This window comes from Lithobates pipiens, unplaced genomic scaffold (assembly GCF_037356315.1).
Source record: "Lithobates pipiens isolate NorthernLeopardFrog02 unplaced genomic scaffold, aLitPip1_a1.2 Scaffold_16, whole genome shotgun sequence".
NCBI lineage: Eukaryota > Metazoa > Chordata > Amphibia > Anura > Ranidae > Lithobates > Lithobates pipiens.
The window spans coordinates 246,885,905-246,905,587 of record NW_027507748.1 but is presented as its reverse complement, the minus strand read 5'-3'; the positions used below and the strand labels follow the sequence as shown (position 1 = coordinate 246,905,587).

At 44.9% G+C, this 19,683-nt stretch overlaps 1 protein-coding gene across 17 annotated transcripts in view; it reads left to right on the top strand.

Moving 5' to 3' along the window:
- Nucleotides 1-19,683, top strand: part of PLEKHA6 (pleckstrin homology domain containing A6) — a 1,584,742-nt gene that overhangs the window by 897,836 nt on the left and 667,223 nt on the right. The window lies entirely within an intron of this gene.

Sequence of the window (19,683 nt, the reverse complement as noted above, 5' to 3'; positions counted from 1 at the left end):
GCATTGCTCACCGGCGAATAGTAGTAATGGTAGCCATCCAGGAGGGACAGTGCCCACTCTTGTACTTCAGTATGCTATGTGCAGCCCTCTATGAAGCCGTCTCTCGGGTCCCAGCAGCGTCTCTCGGGTCCCAGCAGCGTCTCACAAGCACAAGGAGCGTCCGCGGGGAAGGTGCCAGCGTCTCAGCAGGGAACGTGCTTACGAGTGCGGCGTCTTATCCGCGAGGAACGTGCAAGCCGCCCACAGAACGAGTGGTGTCATCCGAAGTTTCTCCCAACGCTACTGCGCATGCGCGATTTTCTGCGCCATTATTGGCAAGAATTCTCTTTCGGCAAAATGGCGAAAAGGAAATTTTCGGCCGATATGTTTCGGCTGCTGAAATTTCGGTGCATCCCTAAATATAACCCTTTAGAATTTTTTATATATATATATATATATATATATATATATATATATATATAATTTTTTTTTTTTTTTTTAAATGATAGTCTGTATTCATATATGTATAGAGACCATTTTTAATTTTTTTTTAAACCCTTCACGCCGACAAATAGGGCCGCATATTTGTGTATCTCCCTTTTTGCTGGGAGCGCGCTGTGCGGCATGCTCCCAGCACAGAGACCAGGGTCTCACTGAGTGCCCCAACCCCCTGTTCTAATGATCGTTTTTTGGACACAATTTATTTTCTTTTAAATTGGTATCGGTGTCACCTAGTGTAGTGTAGGTGTTAGGTAGGATAAAAAAAAGCAGAATGCGCACTATTGTTCTGGGCTGTACTACGGGTAAAGAAGAACACTAACATACACATATGTGGTATCACTGCGATTGTCAGGAGCAGGAAAATTTATTTCAGGCTGTATTTTGGTGGTAGGTTATTGTAGTAGCAAGAAATATATATATATATATATATATATATATATATATATATATATATATATATATATATATATATATATATATGTTACATAAAAAAATACTATTTTGTGGCAGTTTTCCTTAGATAATGGATAAAAAATAAATAAATCGGGAGCTATCCATAACTATTTACCACCAAAATATTGCCTAATTTGTCCTGACAAAAAACAAGGTATAATCCACCTGGATGCACAAAGTAGTTGTGATGATATGTACGGTTTTACTAACACATGTCAAAGTAGATAAATTGGGCTTAGGCATTAAGATGTTTTACCCTTTGGCACAAAGGGGGATATATATATATATATATATATATATATATATATATATATATATATATATATATATATATATATATATATATACACACACACACACACACACACAGTATCTCACAAAAGTGAGTACATCCCTCACATTTTTGTACATATTTTATTATATCATTTCATGTGACAACACTGAAGAAATTACACTTTGCTATAATGTAAAGTAGTGAGTGTACAGCTTGTATAACAGTGTAAATTTGCTGTCCCTTCAACATAACTCAACACACAGCCATTCATGTCTAAACCACTGGCACCCCTAAGTTAAAATGTCCAAATTAGGCCCAAAGTGTCAATATTTTGTGTGGCCAACATTATTTTCCAGCACTGCCTTTACCCTTTTCGGTCTGGAGTTCACCAGAGTTTCACAGGTTGCCACTGGAGTCCACTTCCACTCCTTCATGATGACAGGACTATCTAGGTACCCAATAAGTTAGGCACATATTAATAAACATTTACAATTTTTTTAAAGGCAGTAAGTATAAAATACAAAAACAACAAAGCAATCAATCCTCCACCACCAAAACTGACGCTATTACTTATTTGGGTATTCAACTGCCAAGTAAGTTGGAGGATCTTTACAACCTAAACTTCCTGACTGAGCTGAGAAAGTTGAGCCTGGACTTAAATAAATGGGATGTGCCCGGCATCTCCTGGTTTGGGCGTGCGGCGATCTTAAAGATGACAGTGCTCCCGCGTATCTTATATAAAATGCAGACAATACCAATCGGCTTGCCACCTTCCTTTTTTACAACATATAAAAAGCTCTGTAGAACCTTTCTGTGGGGAACTAAAGGGGCTAGAATCAAGTGGGCCAAATTGGTGCTACCCAAATCCGAGGGCGGTATTGGGCTGCCAGACTTGTAGAGGTATCACTGGGCTATGCAGTTAATTGTAGACTGGAGAGTTCACATCAAATGTAAGGGCTGGGTGCGCCTGGAGAACCTAATGGTGGACTCTGACCTTAAAACGGTTCCATGGTTAGCTAAAAGACATAGAACGATAGGTGTACGTACTCACCCTCTAGTCAATGCGACCCTAGAGGTGTTTGATCGGGTGTGCAAAATACATGCAGTCTCAGATATAGATTGCGCTCTCACCCCACTCAGAGGAAACCCCGCCTTTACCCCAGGGCTGGCTAAGGGATTTCTCTCTCGGGAATGGCCACACGAAGAGATGCAAACCAGGCACTTCTTCTCGAGAGGTAGACTCCTTAGCCAAAGAGAATTGGCAGCTCATTTGCCAACTAAGTCTTTCCCCCTATGGCCTTATCTACAACTCAAACATTACTTAACCAGCTCAGGAGCCAAGGGAAAATTCACAAAAAACCCTACGACGTTCGAAACGATATGTATGGAGCAATCCCCCCAGAGACACGTTATTTCGGTGCTTTATGCTTCCATGTTCCATGAAGCACAGAGCATCCTAAGAACTGAGCATGACTTTTGGGAGAAGCAATTAAATACCGAAATCTCACACACAAACTGGGAACGAATCCACTTATATATCCATAAAGGCTCGCTGAATGTCCACACTCAAGAGAATGGGTACAAAATTAAGACACGGTGGTACAAAACACCAGAGATTCTCCATAAATTCATACCCTCGGTTACTGACCGATGTTGGAGATGTGGCCAAGATCAAGGCACCTTCTTACACATATGGTGGAGCTGCCCTCAGATTCAATCATATTGGCAAAAAGTTAATGAAGTAACGTCTTCAGTATCATTGCTCCCCTTGGAATTTACTCCAGCACAATATCTCCTTCATCATTCAAAAATAACCAAAAATAAATATTTCAAATCAAGTGCAATGCATATGATTAATGCGGCCAGGCTTTGCCTGCCTGTACATTGGAGGTCCACGATGGTCCCAACATTGACTGAATGGACTTCGCGCATTGACCATATTGCAGGGATAGAGGAGCTGATATTTTCCTCTCAGGATAAAATCACCAGATACACGGCAATTTGGGAAAATTGGCACAAATTCCGTAAATCACAGGAATTCCAACAGCTACTGGCTCGTAACGGGCGATGATAGCAGACACTAAAACCTAATAGCTTCACTAACTACACACTGTCACTAGCAAGGTGACGTGAGCTTAGTACATGGTAGACGGAGAGGGCGGGGGGCTGAGTCCCTTCAACCCTCCCCCAAACGTTCCTGATCTTTCCTTTCCCACCTTTCCTGTCCCCCTTTCCCAATTTAACTTACCGAACTCCCCACCCCCTAATCATCTACGTTGGGCACTGACCAAGGGAGAGGTGCGGATCGTGGGGCCTGCGGTCGGCATCCCCCCCAAACAAGAAATGTACAATTGAAGGTGGGGTTTTTCTAAGAGCCCACACTACTGTCTTTTACCTCACCATGCTCACCCTACATATTATAGATTTTCCTTGTAGGAATAAGGGGCATACACATAAGGCCAAACGTAGTTCTGTTAAAATTACTTGTACATGTTGCTTGTACTCAGACCGAAGATGATGTACCATATTCTTTTCTGTAATGATAACACTATATGCTTGTCTGTTGCATTATTGTAAGGTATTATACATGTCTTGTTTACCATTATCTTTAATAAAATATAAATTTTCATGCAAGAAAATAAAAAATAAATCCTCCACCACCACACTCTCCTGCCCCCCCCCCCCCCCAGTGCTCTGCTCCACCACCACACTCTCCTGCCCCCCCCCCAGTGCTCTCCTCCACCACCACACTCTCCTGCCACCCCCTCCAGTGCTCTCCTCCACCACCACACTCTCCTGCCATCCCCTCCAGTGCTCTCCTCCACCACACTCTCCTGCCCCCCCCCCCCAGTTTTCTCCTCCTCTGTTCTTGCTGCTCTCCAGCTCTCCCCATCCTTCTCTAGCCACCATCCCAGTGCTCCCCCCAGTGCTCTCCCCCCTGCCCCCCCCAGTGCTCTCCCCCCCAGTGCTCTCCACTCTGCCCAGTGCTCTCCACTCCCCCCAGTCCTCTCCCCTCCATGCTCTCTTCGTTCTCCTCCACAGTGCTCTCCCCCCTGCTCTCCCCCAGTGCTCCCCCTCTTTTCTCCCCCAGTGCCCTCCACTCTATATCCTCCGTGCTCTCCACCCCTGGACTTTTTGGCTCCCCCCAGCACTCTCCACTCCCCACCCTATTACTCTCCACTCCCCCTGCATTTTGCCCCCACCCATGTGCTCTCAACCCCCCATAGTGCTCTCCAGTGCCCTGTGCTTTCCACCCCTGTTCTTTCTGGCCACCACTGGTGCTCTTAAGCTCCCCCCATTGCTCTCCACTCCCCCCTGCTCTTTATACCCCCCCCAGTACTTTCCAGCCCCCGTGCTCTCCACCGCTGCTTTTCTGCCCCCCAGTGCTCTTCACCACCCCACACTCTTAGCCCCCCCAGTGCTCTCCATTACCCCACACTCTTAGCCCCCCCAGTGCTCTCAGCCTACCTTGCTCTCTACCCCTGTTCTTATTGCCCCCCCAGTGCTCTCAAGTCCCCCCGCCAGTGCTCTCCGCTCCCCACCCCTGTGATCTCCACTCCCCCTCGCTCTTTCCCCCATCCATGTGTTCTCCAACCTCGCCAGTACTCTTTGCTCCCCCTTCTCTCCAACTCCCACCCAGTGCTCTCCACTTCCCCAGGACCAGAGGGCAGGCTGACTGGGGCCGGAAATGAGGACGGCTGAAGGTGCAGGTGGCCTGGGACCACTCCATCTCACAGCAGACAGATCCTCTGGAAGGAGCACCGTCCCCATCCAAAAGGAGAACAGACCCTGCCTGCTGCTGGCCATCATGAATATCTTGCTGGCATGCAAGGTACTGTACCAAGCATCAACAAAACACCTTCCCACAGACTGGGACTGCAGACTGGGACATGAGGCACAGGAGGGGCTGCAATGATGGGCACAGTGAGATTGCATTCACGGCACAGTAAAGCTGCATTTGATGGACACAGTGAGGCTGCATTTGATGGGTACAGTGAGGCTGCATTTGATGGGTACAGTGAGGCTGCATTTGGTGGGCACAGTGAGACTGCATTTTGTGGGCACAGTGAGGCTGCATTGAGCTCTTGCATCAAGTCTGCAGTCTCTGACCATCTCCTGTAGCATGTCTGCAGTCTCTGAGGGAGTCTGGAGAGGAGTCAAGAGTGGGAGCACCGCCAGGATGGGGGTCATGGGAGAAGTCAGACTTGTGTGGACTGTGGACAGGAGACTATAGGATAAAACCAGAGCCACCAAGCTGGAGCCGACTGACTGAGCCCTGCACAGTGCACCTGAGAGGAGGTCAGTGAAAGCACCGCCAGGCCAGTCGGGGGTCACCGATGTAAGGGGGGAGTGAATACGATAATGTAAGTGGCACTGATATAAAGGGTTTCCTCCTTATATTAGTTAACCACCCCCCCTTACCTTAGAGTATTCTTTCTGCAGAAGGTGCCCCTCCCCCATGTTCTGAGTTTCTGGGGTCCCCCCTTGATGATTGATCACTTAGCACTATTAACTGGAATTTGAATATATATATATATATATATATATATATATATATATATATATATATATATATATATAGAGCCCTATGTGATTTCATATCTATATCTAATACTCTCGTCATCAAATGTGCTTTAAAATGTATGGTTTTCCCTTTCATGAACAAGAAAATAATGACGTTATGCTGTTGGCTGGTATAATAATGCTGTGAGGCACGTATGAAATTTTTTCCAGGGCTGGTTTTTGAAAGCATGGGCGTCCGCAAGGTTACTCAGGTGGCTGCATACCATGCCCATATAGCCTAGAGAATGTACATCTTTTTACATTGCAATACATCTGTTGTTGCCATATTTTTATCTTGATGAAAACAGCCTATACAGTGACCGTATGAGATCAAAATATGGCCACAACAGATGCATTGGCATGTAAAAAGATGTACATTCTCTAGGCTATATGGTCATGGAACACAGCTGCCAGAGTAACTTCCAATACAAAGTGAAAATTAATTATCTGTTATATAACACATATGTATTTCCAGTGGAAAGATTGTCGAAAAGGGGCGGAGCATGAGTGGCCTTGAAATGATGCCCCCCTTGGAAAAAGTTCTGCGGACGCCCATGGACACAATGATGTAATTGCAAACGTTGTACTCTACATGTTTAGTGACAGAAGCCACTTCTTCAGGAAGGGTCAGACTATACATCTAAAGAAAAATAATCTCATAATTACAGGGTCAAACAAATACAGAAATAACAAAGTAGCAGAGCTGTCAATAAATGAGTTAACCATGGAGTGGTACAAACAAATTAACAAGACTCACCACTGAAAGCCCATGTGGCCATCAAACAGCTTTGAAGACACCCTACTCCAGATGTCTCACCCTAGGGTGGACACTGTGTTATATCTATTACTTGTTTTATTTTATTTAATTACATTCAACAATTCTATTCATTGCTTTGTTGTTTTTGTATTTTATACTTGCTGCCTTTAATAAATTTGTATTTTTTTTATTTATATTTACCTAACTTATTGGGTACCGAAATAGTCCTCAGCCATCACAGGCATTATAGGGCATTCATTTTTTGGAGCAGCCCCTAGTAACCTATTTCCCTTTCTATGTCACAGTACATGTTGGCATTCATGGTTCCCTCAATGAACTGTAGCTCCCCAGTGCCACAGCACTCATGCAGCCCCAGGCCATGGCATTCCCACCCCCATGCTTCACTGTAGGCAAGACATCCTTGTGCTTATACTCCTCACCTGGTTGCCGCCACACACGCTTGACACCATCTGAACCAAATACGTGTATCTTGGTCTCATCAGACCACAGGACATGGTTCTAGTAATCGATGTTCAAGTAATCCTTAAGCCGCATACACACGTAGCCGTCTGTCCGACGTACTTAGTCTGGCGGACGTCCGCCAAACGGTCCGTCGGAATTTTCGAACGGGCTACTTGCCCACACACGGCACTTTTTCAGCGGACTAATACGGCGTACTAAGTCTGCCGTACTAAGTCCGCCGTACTTTCGAAATGAACGGACTCGCCCACACACGTGGAGGAAAGTCCGCTCATTTCGAGCGCGTCTCCAGGTAGGCGGGGCCCGCGAAGGAGATGTCGCTGGCCCCGCCGCCTGGTATTGACTTAAAGGGGAACCCCCAACGCCGAAAAAAATCGGCGTGGGGGTCCCCCCCAAGTTCACAACAGACCCTTGTCCGAGCACGCTACCCGGCCGGCCAGGAAAGGGGGGCGAGCGAGCGCCCCCCTCCTTAGCCGTACCAGGCCGCATGCCCTCAACATGGGGGGTGCCTTGGGGAAGGGGGGGGGCGCGGCCCCCCACCCCAAAGCACCTTGTCCCCATGTTGATGAGGACAAGGGCCTCTTCCCGACAACCCTGGCCGTTGGTTGTCTGGGTCTGCGGGCAGGGGGGTTATCGGAATCCGGGAGCCCCCTTTAATAAGGGGGCCCCCGCATACCGGCCCCCCACCCTATGTGAATGAGTATGGAGTACAATGTACCCCTACCCATTCACCTGTAAAATAAAAGTACAAAAAAAACACAACACACGAGATAAAATACTTTATTGCACAGCTCCGGGGGTCTTTCATCTTCGGGGGTCTTCTCGCCGGACTCCTCCACTATCTTTCTTCCTCGCTGCCGGCCTCTTCTCCCGACTTCGGGGGTCTTGTCCCCCTCTTCGGTTCTTCTGCCGGGCCACCGCGCCTTCTTATAGCTCTTTTACAGGCGGTGGCCTGGTCTTCTGTCGCCGCTGCCACCTTCCGTTCTTCTTCTTCTTCTTCTTCTCCTTCTTCTCCTGGAGATGTTGACTCGACGCTCTCTCCGGCCACAATGCCAGGGACGCGCTGCGCGGCCACTTATATAGGGACAAGGGGCGGTGTCACATGGCTTTATGTCACATGGGTTGGTCACATGGGTTGATGTCACATGGGGACTGTGACATCGTAAGGGGGCGGGGTCACCATGTGACACCAACCCAGGTGACATAAAGCCATGTGACACCGCCCCTTGTCCCTATATAAGTGGCCGCGCAGCACGTCCCTGGCATTGTGGCCAGAGAGAGCGTTGAGTCAACATCTCCAGGAGAAGAAGGAGAAGAAGAAGAAGAAGAACGGAAGGCGGCAGCGGCGACAGAAGACCGGGCCACCGCCTGTAAAAGAGCTAGAAGAAGGCGCGGTGGCCCGGCAGAAGAACCGAAGAGGGGGACAAGACCCCCGAAGTCGGGAGAAGAGGCCGGCGGCGAGGAAGAAAGCCGGACTCCTCCGCTAGCAAAAGAGCTACAAGAAGATAGCGGAGGAGTCCGGCGAGAAGACCCCCGGAGCTGTGCAATAAAGTATTTTATCTCGTGTGTTGTGTTTTTTTGTACTTTTATTTTACAGGTGAATGGGTAGGGGTACATTGTACTCCATACTCATTCACATAGGGTGGGGGGCCGGTATCCGGGGGCCCCCGCCCGCAGACCCCGACAACCAACGGCCAGGGTTGTCGGGAAGAGGCCCTTGTCCTCATCAACATGGGGACAAGGTGCTTTGGGGTGGGGGGGCCGCGCGCCCCCCCCCCTTCCCCAAGGCACCCCCCATGTTGAGGGCACGCGGCCTGGTACGGCTAAGGAGGGGGGGGGGGGGGCTCGCTCGCCCCCTTTCCTGGCCAGCCGGGTAGCGTGCTCGGACAAGGGTCTGTTGTGGACTTGGGGGGGACCCCCACACCGATTTTTTTCGGCGTTGGGGGTTCCCCTTTAAGTCCATACCAGGCGGCGGGGCCAGCGATGTCTCCTTCGCGGGCCCCGCCAACCTGGAGACCCGCTCGAAATGAGCGGCCTTTTCTCCGGGCGGGAAAAGCCTGCTCATTTCAAAAGTACGGCGGACTGGCATACACACGGCCGGATTGTCCGCCGAAATGCGAGTACGGCGGGCAGATTGTTGTGCAAACCGAAATTCTTAGTACTCCGGACTGCACGCTGAAAAAGTCCGCTGAAGCCCACACACGAGCGGATTGTCCATTGAAATGTGTTTCAACGGACTAAGTACGTCATACAGTTCGATCGTGTGTACGTGGCATTAGTCTGCTTGTCTTCAGCAAACTGTTTGCTTTCTTGTGCATCATCTTTTTAAGAGGCTTCCTTCTGGGATGACAGCCATGCAGACCAGTTTGATGCAATGTGTGGCGTATGGCCTGAGCACTGACAGGCTGACCCCCACCCCTTCATTCTCTGCAGCAATGCTGGCAGCACTCATATGTCTATTTCCCAAAGACAACCACTGGATATGACGCTGAGCACGTGCACTCAACTACTTTGGTTGACCATGGCGAGGCCTGTTCTGAGTGGAACCTGTCCTGTAAAAGCCACTGTATGGTCTTGGCCACTGTGCTGCAGCTCAGTTTCAGGGTCTTGGCAACCTCCTTATAGCCCAGGCTGTCTTTATGTAGAGCAATAATTCTTTTTTTTTCAGATCCTCAAAGAGTTCTTTGCCATGAGGTGCCATGTTGAACTTTCAGTGGCCAGTATGAAAGAGTGATAACACCAAATGTAACACTCCTGCTCCCCATTTACACCTGAGACCTTGTAAAATGAACTAGTCACATGGCACCAAGGAGGGAAAATGGCTAATTGGGCTAAGTGTTGTCAGCTGTGTTGAGTTATTTTGAGGGAACAACAAATTTACACTGTTATAGAAACTGTACACTCACCACTTTACATTGTAGCAAAGTGTCATTTATTCAGTGTTGTCACATGGAAATTATATAATAAAATAGGGGTGTACTATATATATATATATATATATATATATATATATATATATATATATATATATATATATATATATACACACACACACACACACGTGCATCTCATAAAATTTATTCCAGTCAATTCAAAAGGTGAAACACATATATTTTATATAGATGGGTTACACAGACTGATATATTTCAAGCATTTCTTTCTTTTAATTTTGGTGATTATGGCTTACTGCTAGTGAAAACCCCAAATTCAGTATCTCAGAAAATTTGAATATTGCATAAGACCAATAATTTTTTTATTTTATTTTTTTCTGTTCAAATTTTTTATTGAATAAAAACATAAGAATAAAGGTTACAGCCAGACACATTCAAGACTGAAGATACAGCGCATGACATTAGTTTAACAGGGATATAAGTCAAGAACATAAACAAAGAAAGCATAACTTATTAGACACAGAGCATACATAGCAAAGAGTATTACGCTAGCTCTCTTCAAGTTAGAACAAGGAGAATAATGAATATCATTGAGTAGGAACTGGTATAGGGGGAAGAACCCCCCACCAAATTACAACATAACCAACAAAACTACTATGTCGGGATATAATAAAACATAAGAACAGTAAATTCGTCAGCACACAGACCTTGTTCATGGCACAAAAAGAACTCAAATATATTGTATGAAGCCATGGGCTAAGAAAAAGGAGAAGAAAAGGAAAAAGAAAAAGAGAATAGAAAAAAGGGAGGGGGGGGGACAGAGTGGGAAGAAAAAGATAGCAAGTAAAGGGGGGACCGAATGGAAGTGGAGGTGGGGGGGGAGGGGAGTGGTCGGCGTCGGTAGGAGCGCCCGGGGCCCCAGGCAGCCATCAGATCAAACAGTCAGAGTGAAGAAGGGTTTGGTCAAAATCTTGGGGGAGAAAGTTATCCACCCATGGGGCCCAAATTCGCGAGTGGCGAGGGACACGGTCCAGCAACGTCGCTTCGATCTTGCTATGGATCATGGCACAAGTTTTTTTTTTTTTTTTTTTTTTTTTAATACAGAAATGTTGACTTACTGAAAAGTATGTTCATGTACAGTATAGTATGCATTCATTTTGTCTGGGGTCCTTTTGCATGGATTACTGCATAATGTGGTGTGGCATGGAGACGACCAGCCTGTGGCACTGCTGAAATGTTATGGAAGCCCAGGTTGCTTTGATGGCGGCCTTCAGCTCTTCTGGTGAAAAATGTTATTCACAGCCTGTTTATTTGTGGAGCCACATCACTTGCCATCTGCTGGGATTGGTCCACTGTGTTATCAAATCCAAAGTCAGTGCAGATTTCTACCAAAAAGCTTCCCACAGCTGACCAGTTTTGTGGAGATGTTGATTTCATTTTTCAGCAGGACTTGGCACCTGCCCACACTGCCAAAAAGTAGCAATACCTGGTTTAATGATCATGATATCACTGTGCTTGATTGGCCAGAAAACTCGCCTGACCTAAACACCATAGAGAATCTGTGGGTATTGTCAACAAGAAGATGAGAGAGGCCAGTAGAAAGGGAAGACACTTATGAGAGAGAAGAAAATAGCTGCACACCCTGGATAATGTCAGAAAAAAAGGAATGTTCCCCATATGGGGTTTTCAGGGCAGCAAATAGATTGAAAAATGCTACATGGAGTATCATTAGTTATGGATTTTATTATGACAAAATATCAAAAATTGGACAGGAACAGTCAAAACATGAGCTGTAGTACAAAGGTTAAAAACAACAACATCACTAGTGTAACTGTACACAATAATACACAGTGCTCAAAGGCTAAGGTAAAGATGATATACAATGCATTTCAACCCCACCGGGTCTTCTTCAGAGGATTTTGTATGATGTAGAGAGGTTAATGTGTATTGAAATTCATAATTATAATCATAAGATAAAAATAAAATAGTAAACACTTGTGTATATAATTACCAATCACAATGTGTTATGCGATATGTCAAAAGCCTTTAAAGAGAAAATTCCCTTCCTTAATCCAAGAGTCCTCGGTCCGCCAGTGCATCCATAAAGGAGGGGGGGGGGGGGTGAAAACCGAATGCTCATGCATGTCTTATGCTGTGCACGCACGATCAAACAATCTGGTGGAAAAGTCCAGCGGACTTGAGTCAGCCGGACAATCCCCCTGTGTGTGGGCTCCGGCGGACTTTTTTTTAGCAAAAGTCCGGCGGACTAAGAAAGTGGTTTTGCACCAAAATATGTCCGCAGTCCGGCGGACAATACGGCCGCGTGTGTGCTAGTCTGTCGTACTTTTGAAATGAACAATTTCCCGAGCACAGAGAAAAGTCTGTTCATTTTGAGCGCGGCTAGAAGAGCTAGAAGAAGGCTAGAAGAAGGCGCGGAGGCGCAGCAAGAAGAACCGAAGAGGGGGACAAGACCCCCAAAGAGGGGGACAAGACCCCCGAAGTTGGAAGAAGAGGGCGTCGACAAAGAAGAAAGCCGGCCAGGGTTGTCGGGAAGAGGCCCTTGTCCTCATCAACATGGGGGCAAGGTACTTTGGGGTGGGGGGGCCGCGCACCCCCCATGTTGAGGGCACGCGGCCTGGTACGGCTCAGGGGTGGGGGGGGGGGCGCTTGCTCGTCCCCACCCCCTTTCCTGGCTGGCTGGGTAGCATGCTCGAATAAGGGTCTGATATGGACCTAGAAGGGGACCCCCACACCGTTTTTTCAGCGTAGGACTTCCCCTTTAAGTCCATACCAGGTGACGGAGCCAGCGATGCTTCCTTCGCTAGTCCCGGCTACCTGGAGCCGCACTCAAAATGAACAGACTTTCCGTCGTGTGTGTGGGCAAGTCCGTTCATTTCAAAAGTACGGCGGATAGTCTGGCGAACTATGTCCGCTGAACCTAGTCCGCCGGGAAAGTCCCGTGTGTGGACAGGTCCTCTCGTTCGGACTTTACAGCGGTTTGTCCGCCAGACTAAATTCGCCAGATAGTCTGATCATGTGCGTGCGGCATAACAAAAAGTCACATTAGTGGAAATCCCAATGGCCTAGGAGGGACATAGAGGCGGATAGACGGCACCTACATTGGGGGCAGCAAATCACCATGCTAATAGTGTATTTATGTTTAACAGTGATAGGGATATAATACAAACTTCCAATACAAAGTACTGGGAATGAAATTAAATTGGTGACTGCAAGCTGGACAGGAATTATACATATATTTCATTTCTTTTATTTCGTTCCTTAATCTTACAGTGTATGGTTATAGAGGGTATAAGCATTAATGTGCAATTAAGCCCAAGAATTATTAACCATAGTATATCTAAAAAATATAAAATAGTTGTATTATCAAAAATAGCTAATAGGAAGAAATGAATGGTAAAGAATAAAAAGGTATGAATCTAGATGTAGAAAAGGAGGAACCTAGTGTGGAATTAACGTGAGGAAAGAAAGGGGGGGGGGAGAAACATGGGAGTTAATGGGGAAGGGGGTGGGAATGTAAAGAGGTAAGAGAGTTAGCGGAAAAGGGGTATATGGGAACAAATGGAATGGGAGCCTGTGAGTGGTGAAGGGTGAAAAATGTGTGACAGTACAAGTGAGAACTATATACGTGTTAGTGAGAAGGAAATGGGATGAAAAAAACAAAATAAAAATAATAAAAATAAATGAAAATAATTGTAAATGGAAAATGAATAAAACCAAGTGAAAATAGTGATGACACATAAAGCCAAAAATAGGAACAAACATGGCGGAGGGGGGAGGTTAATGTGCATGATAAAATATGTGTGTGAATACAAAAATAAGTGAATGATAACACTGAAGTGAAAAAAAAATATCTTGTGTTTTCAAAGGAAGATTGTTCCAACAGTAGGAGAAAGAATCACACTTTAAATATTCCCACTGATTGTATAAAGTGTGGGCAAATCTAAAATATCAAAAAAAAATATTAACAAATAAAATCATATATGGTAATGAAAATTTATGTGGACTCTTATAGTAAGTTACCAAAGTAGGGATAAATAGGGACTTGTACCATCATCCAGGAATCAAGTATTAGAAAAGTTGGGAGCCTAGTCCCCAGCTAGGCTACCACAAAAGTATAGGGGCAGTTGGACTATTGCGGTACAGTAAAAGCAATACAATTGAATAATATAACAAATATATACAAAAATTACAGATGATTTTATTGATGCCAAAAAACAATTCATCATTTACAGATAAAAACATAGTAGCGGTACACTACAGCGGTACAATATATCACCAGTGAGTAATCACAATAGGACAATTGATCACAGATGCAATTTTCCTCGACTAGTTTCATGGACAATGGCCGGTTCATCTGGAGGTTATCTGTGATTGGATCAAAAAGACATTGTAATAGTCGAAAGGTGAAAAGATAAAAAAATCTTCATGCAACATCATAATTGAAAAGAAATCTTTGGGAATAAAGAAGGGGGAAGGAGCAAAGCTGCTTACCCATTCTCCAGCAGAAATCAAGCGCACAGTGCTACCACCTAAAGGATGGTCCCCAACTCGGGGGACCTACAAAAAAATGATGATTGGAATCTGGGTAAATAAGATAAAGAAAATAGGTATACTATGAACTTACCAAACCAAAAATGTGAAATAAGTGGGGATAAATGTGAAGTTAACATTAAGTAAAAGTGATAAAAAAGGAGTGATGAAGCAAGGGAAGGGGTAGGATGTAAAGCAAGGTGAGAGTGAAGGGATGGAGGGCAGGGGAGGGGGAGAGAAAAGAAAGGATGCAGTGTGGTGAGAATGTGGGGTACGAGGGGGGGAACCCCATATTGAAGGTAACCATCCTCACCTGTTATCTGTTTGCTTTTAATTAGTGTGTGTGTGTATAAAAGGTGAATGAGTTTCTGGACTCCTGACAGACCCTTGCATCTTTCATCCAGTGCTGCACTGACATTTCTGGATTCTGAGTTATGGGGAAAGCAAAATAATTGTTAACGGATCTGCAGGAAAAGGTAATTGAACTGTATAAAACAGAACATAGAAATATATCCAAGGAATTAAGAATGTCAATCAGCAGTGTTAAAACTCTAATCAAGAAGTGGAAAATTAGGGGTTCTGTTGAAACCAAACCACAATCAGGTAGAAAAACTAAAATTTCAGCGACAACTGCCAGGAAAATTGTTCGGGATGCAAAGAAAAACCTACAAATAACTTCAGGTGAAATACGGGACTCTCTGAAAAAATATGGTGTGGCTGTTTCAAGATGCACAATAAGGAGACACTTGAAGAAAGATGGTCTGCATGGTTGAGTCGCCAGAAGAAAGCCATTACTACACAAATGCCACAAAGTATCCCTCTTAAAATATGTCAAACAGCACGAGACAAGCCTCAGACCTTCTGGCACAAAGTAATTTGTAGTGATGAGACCAAAATTGAGCTTTTGTGCCACAACCATAAACGCTACATTTGGAGAGGAATCAACAAGGCCTATTATGAAAGGTGCACCATTCCTACTGTGAAACACAGAGGTGGATCACTGATGTTTTGGGGATGTGTGAACTACAAAAGCACAGGAAATTTGGTCAAAATTGGTGGCAAGATGAATGCAGTATGTTATCAAAATACTGGAGGAACATTTGCATGGGACGTACTGCGCATGAGACATATTTGAACATTCCAACGTGACAATGATCCAAAACACAAGGCCAAGTCGACCTGTCATTTGCTACAGCAGAATAAAGTGAAGGTTCTGGAGTGGCCATCTAAGTCTCACTGAGCCACTCTGGGGAGATCTCAAATGTGCAGTTTATGCAAGACAGCTCAAGAATTTACAGGGACTGGAGGCTTTTTGCCAAGAGGAATGGGCAGCTTTACCATCTGAGAAGCTAAAGAGCCTCATCCACAAATACCACAAAAGACTGCAAGCTGTCATTGATGTTAAAGGGGCAGTACATGGCAATATTAAGAACTGGGGTATCTAAACTTTTGATCAGGGTAATTTGGAGAGCCATTATGATTTAAAAAGAGTAAACCCAGTTGAAATTAAATGGCTTCAGCCAAACACTGACCATGAGTGAAAGAAAAGTTTTTGTGTTATCATTCATATTCTCTGAAGAATGGCCAAGAAATCATAAATTCTGCCAGGATATGTAAACTTATGAGCACCACTGTTTATAACATATAAAAATATATAATATGTTTTTTTTTTATGAGACTGTGTTCAGAACAATTAAAATAATTTTGAACTCTCACCTTTTGGTTTGGTGCCCATTTGTAAGCCAATACTTTGAGGTGTCTGATGAGTTCTGAGGTACCCTTTAACAGTCACCATTCAAGGATGCTTTAGCTGCATCGCTGGTACCCATCCAGAGGACTTAACCACCAGAATTGGAAGCACAGGATTATCGGACCTTTTTAAGAGGCAGTGTTCAGTGAAGGTGTGCTAAGGACTGGAGTTGTCAAGGTGGGTGGTTAAGGTTTGAGCTGAGCATCTAAGCAAAAAAATTGAGCAAAGAAATAGTCATTAGCAAAGCCAACGTCGGGACAGGAGGTGTACGAGTAAAGTTGGTCATGCACATGGTCAAATTCAGGGAGTCCAGCAGGCCAAGATAATAGAGATGTAGGTGGAGAAAGAACCACAGTGGCATGTAGAAGTGTGAAATATGGCATTAATACACAGAGCTCTGCAGGAGAGAAATTTTTCTGCAAACCAGCTGAACACATTTGCAAAGTGGATGTGGCTACATCAGTGGATGCCAGCTTCAGCTGTAAAGTTTAGCGGGAGGATGTGTGAATCAACCCTTTCTTATGAGGACTGAGGTGGGCCCTCTGCACAGAAAACAAATGGTGGCACATTAAAATGGTTATGGCTTAAATTGTGCTAAAATGTTGGCCGTGGCTAATTGGAATGTGGTTTAATAGAGTCTGCGATGACTTGCATAATGCAGTAATGTTAAATAGGGAATGTACAGTGTGGAGTGTATGGCAGTGGATAGTATGTGCAGCAGAGGAGTGCAGGGGGTATGGAGGTGGGTATTATGTGCAGGAGAGGAGTGGGGTGTGTTTGGTGTTGGGTAGTATGTGCAGGAGAGGAGTGTGGAGTGTATGATGGTGGGTATTATGTGCAGGAGGGGAGTGTGGCGTATATGGAGGCGGGTAGTATGTACAGGGAGAGGGGTATGGAGTGTATGGAGATGGGTAGTATGTGCAGGGGAGGAGTGCAGAGTGTATAGCAGTGGGTAGTATGTGCAGGGAGAGTAGTGTATGGTGGTGGGTATTATGTGCAGGGGAGGAGTGTGGAGTGTATGGGCGTGAGCATTATGTGCAGAGGAGTGTGGCGTGTATGGAGGTGGGTATTTTTTACAGAAGAAGAGTACGGACTGTATGGAGGTGGGTAATATGTGCAGATGAGGAGTGCAGAGTGTACAGTAGTTGGTATTATGTTCAGGATTTTGTCAGTTAGGGCAGTGGACATTGTCAGTAGTTTTTTTTTTTTTTATTATTATTTTTACAATTGAATTTGTTTAAAGAAAAATGTTGTGCGGGGGTCAGTCATTTTTTTTTTTTTTTTTTACAATTACATTTTTTAGATTTTTTTTTTACAATTTTATTTTTTGCAATTTTTTGCAATTGTTTTATTTTTTATTATTCAATCAGCCTTGTTGTGATCTTTGGTGAGATATCAGTGGTCTAAACAGACCCCTGACATCTCCCTTTTGAGACAAAGAAAGGGACTGAGGACACAGATTCCCCGCTTCCTTTCTCTGCAGCGCCAGCAGTGAAGATGAATGGACAGGAGACAGCAGCTTCCGTCCATTCATAAACAGAAGCATTCATAAACAGTCATTACAGGACATAGAGAGCATTCAGTAGCGATTTACTCTCAATGTCCAATTCAGACAAGGAAGGGGCTGGTAAATTACATAGCTACCGGGCCCCTTCTTTCGCTCCCATCCTGACACATACCCCCAGCAGCCAGTGGGACAGGAGGGAGCCAACTGCAGGGGGAAGAGGGGGGAGTAGGACACAACAGGCTGAGGAGAACAGGGCAGCAGAGAAGGAGGAGAACAGGGAGGCAGAGAAAGAGGACACAGCGCACTGGGAGAGAACAGCTGGAGCAGAGGAGGAGAACGGGAGGAGGAGGAGAAGGGTAGAACAGCCTGGGAGGATCGGTGCGGCAGGAGGGAAAGCTGTAAGCACTGATAGCCGCAGGATGGAGAGGAGGAGAAGCGTCTGGCATGCAGCCAAATTGGTGCTTACAGCTGTCCCTCCCGCCGCATCAATCATCCCTGGCTGTGAACCAAGGGACAATCATCCATGTGTGCAGGGTGGATCACAGTGCGCCCCCCCCATCAGAGCCCATGTGCAGTGAACAGCCTGCACATCCTGCCAATGGCGCTAACACAATCCTGATGCCATGCAATGTAAACCAATCTATATAGTAAAAAGAGTCCACATGTGTAGAGAAAAAATGATAATTGATTGAATATTGACATTCTTCTGTGATATCACCACCACCAAGAGCCAAAATGCTTGCTTACCAGCTGTTGTTGACCCCGTATTACAGGAGGTCAAACACGCTTTGACTTAATACTAAGCCTGGGCCTTTAACGCCTATGGGTCCTCTTGGGTGCCTGCATCGATCCTCCAGGTAGTGATGTCAGTAAGCATCCAAAAACAAAAAAAAAGGTCCACATGCTGTAAAATCATAATGTCATTTATGAGAAGCTACTTTAGATTACACTTACATCAAGTGAATTAAAAAAAAAAAAAAGTTTTTTTAGTTGTTTTAATTCACTTGATGTATGTGTAATCTAAAGTAGCTTCTAAAAAGTTACATTATGGTTTTATGCTATGTGGAGCTTTTTTTGTTTTTTGGGTGCTTACTGACATTGCTACCTGGACGATCGATGCAGGCACCCAAGAGGACCCATAGGCATTAAAGGCCCGGGCTTAGTATTGAGCCAAAGCATGTTTGACCTCCTATAACACGGGGTCAGCAACAGCTGGTAAGCAAACATTTTGGCTCTTGATGGTGGACTGGAAATATCACAAGAGGATTCCTTTTCAGGTTTGTTGGTGGATGACATTGATATACAACCAATTATCAATTTGTCTCTACACATGTGGACTCTTTTTACTATATAGAATCCTTTACATTGCATGGCATTTTTATCATTTGAATGTTTCACTTATTGTCAGGATTGTGTTAGCGCATCTCTATTTTAAATATATTATTTGGTACTATACATATCTTGCGGAGAAGTTATGGCTTGGCTTAATTATTTGGTTTTGACATTTATTCACATTCACACAGTTTTTTCCTCTTTTTAGTTACATTCCAGGCATGTCAGGAATGCTAACTGTTACATTTGCATGTGTTCTCATCAAAGGCTGGTGTCATAACTGATCACATGTGCAGCACCATTGCAGTTGCAGAACAAAAGTAGGCTAAGATGGGAGCTTCTTTGGTTGAAAAGGATAGAAGGGTTTAGTTCAGCTTTAAAGCGGCGTTAAACCCTCCTATTCTTTACAGCCAAAGAGGCTGCCATCTTAGCCGTTTTTTGATCGGTAGGTTCCATTGTGCTGCACATGATCATCTAGGACACCAACCATCTGATGCCTTGGCAGTTCAGTTCAGAGCACAAGAAATTGTGGCAGTTATCATTCACGGCATTCCTTGAATGTAAAAGTTTTAATTACTTCTTACGGCAACTAAAGTTCTATAGCAGTTGTTAAGTGTAACCAACAAATGGAGCAGTCCCTTTTCT